This window comes from Rhinopithecus roxellana, chromosome 3 (assembly GCF_007565055.1).
Source record: "Rhinopithecus roxellana isolate Shanxi Qingling chromosome 3, ASM756505v1, whole genome shotgun sequence".
NCBI classification, from domain to species: domain Eukaryota; kingdom Metazoa; phylum Chordata; class Mammalia; order Primates; family Cercopithecidae; genus Rhinopithecus; species Rhinopithecus roxellana.
Window position 1 is genome coordinate 120,042,236 of NC_044551.1, and position 9,622 is coordinate 120,051,857.

The following is a 9,622-nucleotide window of genomic DNA, read 5'->3' on the forward strand; positions in this document are numbered from 1 at the left end:
TGGGTGTGGAATACAAAGCAAAGCTTCATACCAGATTGTCACCCTGTGAGCCTTGAAAAATTGTTTTCTCCTTAATGTCCCTTTTATATCCTTCCTTCTCTCCCCATTGACCAAAAGCACATCCAGGAAGTGAGAAGGGAGTGTACCAAAAAAGATGAAAGAAGCCAACCACGCCCTGCTTTCTCGTTGTAAGTTTTTGAGCCCATGTGAACTGATCTGGGGATGGAGAATCATCTAAAATTGGGTGAGAATGTAGGGTTTGTATTTGACTATGCTGTATTTTATTACGTGAAAATTGATTAGAAGAGCTATAAAACTTGTCAATATTTCATTCAGGAGCAAAGTCTTTAAAAGTTGAAAGATTACTTCGTTTCTCCTTGCACTTTGCAACAAGCTTGATAGTTCAATATACTATGTATAAGGATACAAACAAATCCATATTCTTATCCATATCTATTACTATATCTATGCTAGGTACACACAAACACACACACACACACACACACACGCATGCCCAAGATGGTTAATTATATTTTTTAAATGTGTTACATGTTTCCCAACATTTGACATTTTCTACTTTTTGTGGAAATTCTTCAAATTTTCTTTACATAGTTTGAAGCTATCTTGTTTACATGGATTCAGAATTATGGCTTACAGGTAAACTGTTTATTTAGTCACATGTTAGAATTCAGTTATCCCTAATAAATTTTTTGCCTTATAGTCTATTTTGTTTGAAATTAATGTAATAGCAACAAACTTCTTTTGGTTAGTGTTTGCTTTTCCATCTTTGAAATTTCTATTATTCTGTATCGTTATGTTTAAGTATGTCTTTTTTTTTTTTTTTTAAGATGGAGTCTTGCTTTGTCACCCAGGCTGGAGTGCAGTGGCACTATCTCAACTCACTGTAACCTCTGTCTCCTGGCATTTAGTAAAGGTTAAATCCTTACTCTATATAGGCAATTTTTTCCCTAACATATGTATTTATATTTTCCTTTCAATTAAATTTTATGTACACAATTTTTGCATTTTTAGTAGAGACAGGGTTGCGCCTTATTGGCCAGGCTGGTCTCAAACTCCTGGCCTCAGGTGATCTGCCCACCTCAGCCTCCCAAAGTGCTGGGATTACAGGTGTGAGCTATTGCACCTGGCCCTTTTAAGTACATCTTTTAAATAGTACAGAGCTGGCTTTTGTTATTTTATACAATATAAAGCTCTTTGTCTTTTACCTGGCAAGTTTAATTCATTTTATTATTATTTTTGTTTCAGATTTATTTCTATAATCTTATTTTGTGCTTTTATCTCTACCAGTTTTCTATGGTTCTTTTTCCTTCTTTCTCATTCTCAATTGAATTAATCAAACTTTCTATATTTTCTTTTTGCACCTTCACTAATTCCACTCCACATGGATTTTATTTCTATATTTTATAGGTATACTTCACTGAATAAGTTAATTTTCATAAAGTCATACAAGAAGCTTAAAAATCAAAGCTTTCATGTGTAGGCTTATGAGGAAAAGGAGCCTAGCCTTTCTATTCTTAAATCCCACTGCCCAGAAGCAATCAGTTTAAACACTTTAGTTCTTTCTTCTAATAATTATCTTTATTGTCTCTAAATAATATTTTTTTCTGCTGCTTTTTGAATTTTTTATTTTAGACACTGTCTGTCCACTTGCTCCTGTGGTTATTGTCCTGGGACTTTCTTTGCTATTTTCCTGATATTTCTATATTGGATCCCGTGCTTCCTAGACCCCCTGGCTTCTTGTTTCCTAGTCCACCAGCTCGTTTTGGCAAAATACATCCTTCTGTAGATTACTAAAAGTAGATGCCTGGAGGAGAATTCTTCTCAGAACTTACATATCGGAAAATATATTTATCCTACTCTCACACTTGATTATTAGTGAGGTATAAAGATATGAAATTTTAAATCAACAATCATTATCCCTTAGAATCTTAAAAGCATTTTTCTATTGCTTTATCCTTTCCGATATTCTGTTGACAAGTGCAATGTCATTCTCTGTCTGGCTTTATTATTTCTCTGGGAAACTTTCAAGTTTATCTTTTAATTGCTCACGTTCTGATATTTCACAGTGATGTGCTTTGATAAGAGGCTTTCTTTTCCTTCATTGATTACGCTTTACACTCAGTGGGGCATCTCCAGTCTACAGTCTCATATCTTTAGGCCCTCAAATGGTTTGTACTGTGTTTTTGATACTTTCCTGTTCTGAGTTTTCTTTTTTTTTCTTTCATTTATAAATTACCCAGTCTCGTGTATTTCTTCATAGCCCCACAAACAAACACAAAACAAATTAGCAGATGAACAACAAAATAATGTAACTCCCCCATCTGTTAGGCCAGGAGTCCCCAATCCCTAGATCGTGGATCTGTACTGGCCTGTGGCCTGTTAGGAACCAGGCTGCAGAGCAAGAGGTAAGCAGTGGGCGGACAAGCCCTACCATCTGGGCTCCACCTCCTGTCAGATCAGCAGGCATTAGATTCTCATAGGAATCAGAACCCTATTGTGAACTGCACATGGAAGGTATCTAGGCCACGCACTCCTTAAGAGAATCTAATGCCTGATGATCTGAGGTGGAACAGTTTAATCCCCAAACCATCCCCCATCCTCGTCCATGGAAAAATCGTCTTCCCTGAAACCAGTTCCTGGTGCTAAAAGGGTTGGGGACCGCTGTGTTGACTTATTAGATATCACTGGTCAAGCAAGTTTTCTCTTCTCCCCTTCAGCATTTTGGTCATGCTATCTGTGAAAGTACTCAACGAAATCAGTCAGTTGTATAAAATTAATATTTTTGAGAATGCATACCTTAGTGGTTAGGAACACAGGATCTAGAGTCAGACTGCCTGAATTTAAAGGCTGACTCCTCCACTTCCTAGTTTATGACCTTGGACAAATCTTTAGCCTCTGTTTTGTCACTTGTAAAATGAGGATAATAATAGTTCTTAACATTAATTCTCCTTGTTGTGAATAGTCAATTAGTGAATCATGTGGAGCTTAGAACATTGACTGGCATGTATGCTGGTAGTTATGCAGCTATGCATAAACTACTGGCAAGGCACTCGGTGAGGTATGGAGAATACCAAGCTGAACAGGGTTCTTATAGCAGGAAGACAGGAAATTGATCTTGAGCTAAATATTTGTCAGAAAGTATAGATTAATGATTGAGTGGGAACAGAAACCAAATAAACTTGGCAAAAACCTTGATATAAACCACTACCTTTGATTTACTTAAGGAAAAGTAGATTTAGCTCTTATTACCTGTATTAATGGGAAGAGCACTGGTGCCAATAATCACAAACAGAAGATGATCTGAAATTCATTTCCATTTGGCTTTGAAAAGCCTAACATTATTATTCAGGAGTCATTTGTCTTCGTATGTCTTACTGAAGTCAATATTAAAATGATTTTTCATTTTATGAAGACAACAGTCCATGGTAGAAGGAAATAGCACACATCTTGGCAGGGAAAAGCCAATTTGGATCATTAATCAGGTTGCAGAGAATTCACAAGTTATATAAATACAGACAGAGAAAAACAAGCATTAGTAAAATCTCTCGAGTGAAACAGTAATTCAATATGAATGTAAAATCATTTCAATTGAAAAAGAGATTAAAATGTAAGAATTTATTATATCATTGTATTAAACTAAATTCTTAATGTGAATGAATTTAAAGTTTATCTTTGTTTCACACAGGTTAGATTACAATCTTTGCACTGTCATAATATATGCTCTCAGGAGATAGTTGAAATTAAGATAAAATAATATTTAAACAATTTGGTTTTTTAAAACATCATCTAAACTCTATCTGCTATGGAATACAGAAAAAGATATAGTTTCATATTGAAATAGCTTTCTAATATTATGATAGGATGCAAGATCAATGACAGAACTAAACTATAGAATTTAAAAATTATAAGTTATGATTTATTCTTTTTGTAACCTTCATTTAGGTGAAAATATTTTTGGAAATACAGAATGTAATGTTGATATATTTGTGATTTCCACTCAGAAGACTTGTGTATCTCTATTTATCCCAGCTATTTTATTTTATTTTTGAGATGGAGTCTCACTCTGTCACCCAAGCTGGAGTGTAGTGGCACGATCTTGGCTCACTGCAAACTCTGCCTCCTGGGTTCAAGCAATTCTCTGCCTCAGCCTCCCGAGTAGCTGGGATTACAAGCACCCACTACCACGCCCAGCTAATTTTTGTATTTTTAGTAGAAATGGGGTTTCACCATCTTGGCTAGGCTGGTCTTGAACTCCTGACCTTGTGATCCACCTGCCTCAGCCTCCCAACGTACTGGGATTAAGGCGTGAGCCACCGTGCCTGGCCATATTTTTTTTCTTAGGCTTTTGTTGAAAATAGTGAAACATTGGCCGGGCGCGGTGGCTCAGGCCTGTTGTCCCAGCACTTTGGGAGGCCGAGACGGGCGGATCGCGAGGTCAGGAAATCGAGACCATCCTGGTTAACACGGTGAAACCCCGTCTCTACTAAAAAATACAAAAAACTGGCCGGGCGCGGTGGCTCAAGCCTGTAATCCCAGCACTTTGGGAGGCCGAGACGGGTGGATCACGAGGTCAGGAGAGCGAGACCATCCTGGCTAACACGGTGAAACCCCGTCTCTACTAAAAAATACAAAAAACTAGCCGGGCGAGGTGGCGGGCGCCTGTGATCCCAGCTACTCGGGAGGCTGAGGTAGGAGAATGGCATGAACCTGGGAGGCAGAGTTTGCAGTGAGCTTAGATCCGACCACTGCGCTCCAGCCTGGGCGACAGAGCGAGACTCCGTCTCAAAAAAAAAAAACAAAAACAAAAACAAAAAACTAGCGGGGCGAGGTGGCGGGCGCCTGTGGTCCCAGCTGCTTGGGAGGCTGAGGCAGGAGAATGGCATAACCCTGGGAGGCGGAGCTTGCAGTGAGCTGAGATCCAGCCACCGCACTCCAGCCTGGGCGACAGAGCGGGACTCTGTCTCAAAAAAAAAAAAAAAAAAAAAGAAAAGAAAAGAAAAGAAAATAGTGAAACATGATATGAATTTCCTGCTGTAGATATTTTCCACTTTTACCAAATAAAAATTTAAAGGGCCCACTGGAGAACTTGTCTAATAGATTTTTCTACTGGTTTTTTTCCTATTCATTTTGACTATATTAATTCATAGAATTATCTTTAGTAACAATAAACTCTAAATATAGATAGTAAATCCATTTAAAATATTTATTGGTGATACTAAGTGGTAGATTGCAAGGAAAAAAGAGTAATGAGACAGGTAGTAATGCAAAATTCAATCAAGCATTGTTTGTGATAGTGCAGGAATGCAATGATGTGGGAGTTGAAATGCATTTTATCATTAAGGGCATCAAAATTCAACATGAGAGTTCTGAAACTTTTGAGGGAAATCCTGTGAAATGGGGGCCTGCTAACACAATACTTTCACCCTTAGAATAAGCTATTATGTTTCATACATTTAAACATTCCATTATTTTTTTCTGCCAGAAGTGTGGAATTCTGAACTCCAGCAGACAATGCACAGAAACCCAAAGATCAATGTGTTTCTAAAGGATTATATCGCTGTCAGTGCTTCCCAGGCTGTTTATTTATTGTGAGAAACTTAACTCCTTCAAGCTTTTCAGTAATTCACCCCTTTTGTCCATGTCAAGATGAAGTGGTCTCTTGTTTCTAACAATGAACTGTTTGACGATCACATCATCAAAGCCACTGGAAGTGCACAAAGCAAGGAGGCATGTCACACTGTGCAAATGGCCTTCAGCTTGACTGCCATGGCACCGCCACCATTGTGTCACCTAAGTGGCAAAGCCAGTGCCACAGAGGACACAGAGCCATCAGGACAAATCATCACCCAGGATAGGAGAATTCACTTAAAATACAGAGTCCATGACCATACTCATGGGACATATTTTACGTTCATTATTGATAGCAGCAAACCGTGAACAGAATTTTCAACCCTGCCTGAAAGATGACTCGAAATGAAAGGAGAGAATGGGAAAATATAATCAGGGAAGACTGTATTAAAGAACGATCCTTTCCCACAGGGAGAAGGCATATTTCATTTAGTAACAATTCCTCTTGGATTTTGCTTGCATTTGCTTCCTTTGTTCATGAGAATCTAGCAGTTTTAGGCACCATTGAATCCCATGTTTCAAGTTGGTAAATGAGGCCTGTTTTCTTAGAAAGTTGTATGCTAACAGTAAGAAAAGAAGGAGGGGGCGCATTATACAATACTTTCCCTCTCTTTTGTAAGAAAATCCCTATTACAATTAGGCATTTCCTCTACACTTAATCTGTACAAAATCGATTTTATTTCTCACATTGTATTGTCATTTTCATGTAAATGTTTGTATCCTCCATTATCCTGTAAATGCCTCGTGGGCACATACAATGTCTCTCTCATTGCTTGTTTACTTAAAAAGATTTTTGCAAATCTAATATTGGGACATGGTTAACAAAAAGTAGTACAAAAGTATATACAATAAAAAGCAACTTTCCTTCCAACTACAGAATGACTGTCCTTTCGCCAGGAGCAACTACCATTGGTTTTCATGTGCATGTTCTTTGAGAAATGTTCTGTACATGTACAAATGTTTGTAACATGGTGGTATGTTACATGATCTTTCCTGAACATTATTTCCCTTTAACAGCATTTTTTGCCTAACTTTTCACATGAGCCTATGATCTATGGATATGACGTATTTATTTTACAAGTTTCTTGTGAATAAACATTTGGATGGTTTCCAGTTGCTTTCGTTAAAAACAAGACCTCAATAAACATACTAATTACATTTTTATGTACATACATGAGTATAACTGGATGTGAAATTTCTAAAATACAATTTCTATGTTAAAAAAGGCTATCACGGCCGGGCGCGGTGGCTCAAGCCTGTAATCCCAGCACTTTGGGAGGCCGAGACGGGCGGATCACGAGGTAAAGAGATCGAGACCATCCTGGCTAACATGGTGAAACCCTGTCTCTACTAAAAAAAAAAAAAATACAAAAAAAAAATACAAAAAAAAAAACTAGCCGGGCGAGGTGGCGTGCGCCTGTAGTCCCAGCTACTCGGGAGGCTGAGGCAGGAGAATGGCGTAAACCCGGGAGGCGGAGCTTGCAGTGAGCTGAGATCCGGCCACTGCACTCCAGCCCAGGCGACAGAGCGAGACTCCGTCTCAAAAAAAAAAAAAAAAAAAAAAAAGGCTATCACTTAAATTTTGTGAGATATTTCTGAACCTCACTAAATTTTACTTCTATCAACAGTGTATGATAGTCTCTTTTCCCCATGACTTTGACAATGCTGTATATCACCAAACATGATGACCTTTTCCAATCATGTAAGTGAAACATGACATCTTATCTAAATTTGTATGTTTTTCAAAGTAATGAATGAATCTGAGCATTTAAAAACATGTATATGTACTAGTTATATTTTATAAGGTATTTTGCAGTGTAATGTGGTTAGTTTTAGAAAACATTACAAGGGTAGAATGCAAGGCGTATTCTCTGCCTTCAGAGTATAAAGTTCAATTCATCTCATTAAATTACTTTAAGTCCTTTCTCTTCTCTTCTGATCTGTTTGTCTACTTTGTCATGAGCTGACTTTAGGAGTTAAAGTCTCTCTTACTATTATTACGTTTATCTTTTTTTCTTGTATTTCTTATTATTTTGATTTATAAATTCTGATGTTATATTTATTTTGATAAATAGCTTATTGAACCACTTATTGATATAAGTTGTCTTTTTGGTCTTATTTAACATTATCTACCTGAGTTTAGCAGTCTGATATTAACATTAAATTCCTGATTTTTGTAATATTTTCCAGGTATATTTTACTCACACCTTCACTTGTAACATTTCAAACACTTTATTGTTCATGTGTATTTTGTATATCCAACATAGTTGTTTTATTTTTATCTGTATGTTGTTTATATACCTGTATGTTATTTATACTGACATATTAATGTTTAAACTATTTACATTTGTATGTGACGTATGTATTCGATCATTTTTTTGCCATTTTGTTTTATGCCTTCTGTTTTCAATCCTTTTTAATTTTAATATTTTGCTCTATGGATGTGTTTTGTTTACTTTTGTGTGTCCATGCTTTTCCTACCCGTTTGGAAGTTTGATTTTTTTTCTCAGTGAATTTATAACTTGATGTAATTTACTTAAATTTTTATTCCTTTATCAACTTTAGACAGCATCTATAAGAATGTAAATTTCTACTGTAAAAATGAATAATTAATATACTGTTCCACATTTCCCACTGAGATGAGGAATTCACCAAACCGTACCATCGGAATTTTGGTGGCTGTATTATTATTTGTAGTTTTTCTCAATTATATCTTTAACTAATTTATCATCTTCTCTTTCTTGAGCTATTCCCTTGAAACAATGTTTTATAACACCCACTATGAAAGATGTATCAACCAATAAACTTAAGATTGTTATATTTCACCTTTTCCTCCTCATTCCATCTATCTGTTTTGTTGCTGCTGTTGTTTATTTTTTTCTTGTCAGACAGGTAATGTGCCAAAGTCATAACAAGGTATGAGGGTGGCACATCTCACACTTGAGCATGAACATCCAATCATCATACTTACAGACTACAAAAGGATTGTGTCGTTGTTGATTTTGAGACAGGGTCTCCCTCTACTGCCCAGACTTAGGTACAGTGCCACAATCATAGCTCACTGTAGCCTTGACCTTCCTGGGCTCAAGTGATTCTCCCATCTCAGCCTTCCGAGTAGCTGGAACTACAGGTGTGTGCCACCATTCTTGGCTAATATTTGTATTTTTTCTTTTCTTTTTTTTTTTTTTTTTTTTGTTAGAGATGGAGTCTCACTATGTTTCCTAGGCTGATCTCGAACTCCTGACCTCAAGTGATCCTCCTGCTTTGGCCTCCCAAAGTGCTGAGATTATAGGCATGAACCACTGCCTCTGATCATTAATCTCTTTTTATCAGTCATCTAGTTACTTCTGTGTTGTTGTGGTTTATAACATTTATATTCTATTCAAAAACTTTAATTGCAACTTTTATTTAGTCTTTATTTTATTCTGAAGTCATTTGAATAATAATCAACTGTTTTTATCTTCATTCATATTGAGTGGCTATATTTTATTATTAAGTGCATTTTTCAAAAGAGTTTTTAGATATTATGAAATATCTTCTTAATATCTTCCTGAATTGTTGCATATTTGAACATGTTTTAATTTTTATGTGATTAATTGATCTAGGTTATCTTCTTCAGAGCTGGAGGCTCACCTGCTTCTTGCAAACATAGCGTGTCTGAATGTGGCCACCTCACCTGCTCTTCAATTGTGTGAGTTGGATCTAGGATGCTCTGGCAGTTTCCATATACATTTAAATTAGTTGTACTTTTCCAAACAACGGATTATTAATAGACTTCTTAGGAAGTTCAGCCTATCTTTGGAGAACTCCAAGTTTTAGAGAACTTACTGTCTGAGATGATTAGAAGAAAAAAATACATCTTCTCGTGGCTTCCTCCCTTGACCATGTCCGATTTGCTCTGCCCTCAGCAACACTTCTCCATGAATAGAAGATCTGGGTTATGGCTGCTGTCTAAGTTCATCAAAAGTAATGA

At 36.7% G+C, this 9,622-nt stretch overlaps 1 non-coding gene across 1 annotated transcript; it reads right to left on the reverse strand.

Annotated features, from left to right (window-relative positions):
• Positions 1-8,531: 8,531 nt before the first annotated feature.
• Positions 8,532-8,635, reverse strand: LOC115896709. The gene has a single exon (XR_004056610.1). It is a non-coding gene; the product is annotated as a small nucleolar RNA U13 (small nucleolar RNA).
• Positions 8,636-9,622: the final 987 nt, after the last annotated feature.